Source organism: Phoenix dactylifera, chromosome 3 (genome assembly GCF_051530095.1).
Source record: "Phoenix dactylifera cultivar Ajwa chromosome 3, Ajwa_hap1_PhDact_Kaust_v1.1, whole genome shotgun sequence".
Lineage (NCBI taxonomy): Eukaryota > Viridiplantae > Streptophyta > Magnoliopsida > Arecales > Arecaceae > Phoenix > Phoenix dactylifera.
Genome location: NC_143192.1, coordinates 26450506 through 26451186, shown reverse-complemented (window position 1 = coordinate 26451186; position 681 = coordinate 26450506). Strand labels below are relative to the sequence as shown.

The window sequence follows — 681 nt, the reverse complement described above, 5'->3', positions numbered from 1 at the left end:
GTTGGTCAATCTTATGGGATAATGCATCTACCTTGCTAGACAGGTCCATAGAATGACTTATTTCACAAATGGTCCCTTTTCTTTGTGAACTCGGGGGTGCTTGTCGAGAACAGGAAGCATGGTGGAGGGAGTTTTCATTAAGGTTTTCAAATAATTGCCATGCTTCATGCTCATTTTGAAGCATGAATGTCCCCCCGCATGCAGCATCGATCATCTGACGGTTTCGTTCAGTCAATCCATCATAGAAACATTGCACTAGTTGCCACTTAGGTATTTGATGATGAGGGCATTTACGGATTAGGTCCCTAAATCTCTTCCAAGTTTTATGAAATTCTTCTCCCTCAGTTTGGGAGAAGCTCGTGATGGCACGTCTAAACTGGTTCGTTCTTCCTATGGGAAAGTATTTTTTAAGGAATTCTTGTTGCATTTGACCCCAGGAATGAATCGAATTGGCTTCTAAAGAATTTAGCCATTGTTTGGCTCTATCTTTAAGGAAGAAGGGGAATAACCTAAGTTTCAGGGCATCATCAGTGAAGTTCTGAATCTTGACAGTGGTGCAAATCTCAAGAAATTCATCTAAATGTTTGTATGGGGCTTCGTTGGTGAGCCCATAAAAAGATGGGAGCATTTGGATCACACTAGACTTTATTTCATATTGTACAGCTGCTACCTCAGATAATC

The 681-nt window shown here is 41.0% G+C and overlaps 1 non-coding gene across 1 annotated transcript; it reads left to right on the top strand.

Annotated features, from left to right (window-relative positions):
* The first annotated feature begins 272 nt into the window (after positions 1–272).
* LOC149768005 (small nucleolar RNA R71) lies at positions 273–378 on the top strand. The gene has a single exon (XR_016400103.1). It is a non-coding gene; the product is annotated as a small nucleolar RNA R71 (small nucleolar RNA).
* Positions 379–681: the final 303 nt, after the last annotated feature.